A 322-nucleotide genomic window follows, 5' to 3' on the forward strand; every position below is an offset into this window, starting at 1 on the left:
TAGAGATTGAGTTTAAGTACTGCATTATATATATAAAATAAAACGCAAGACAAGAATACATTTTAGAATCTCATAAAATATTATAGGAACAAAACATGAAGATTCTGACTCTAGTAGGAAAATGTCAAATAAGGAAGAAAGTAGATATCACAGACTAAATTTACATCAGAAAAGGATGCATGTTGCAGTAAAAATGGACTTCCTGTACTAGGCAATAATCTCTGTCCTGTACCATCATCATTATTCTCTGGTTATACGTCTATAAATTAAGGCTATGCTTTGCAATGCATTCACTGACAAACTTTTAACACAGTCTTCATGA

This window comes from Pomacea canaliculata, linkage group LG8 (genome assembly GCF_003073045.1).
Source record: "Pomacea canaliculata isolate SZHN2017 linkage group LG8, ASM307304v1, whole genome shotgun sequence".
NCBI classification, from domain to species: domain Eukaryota; kingdom Metazoa; phylum Mollusca; class Gastropoda; order Architaenioglossa; family Ampullariidae; genus Pomacea; species Pomacea canaliculata.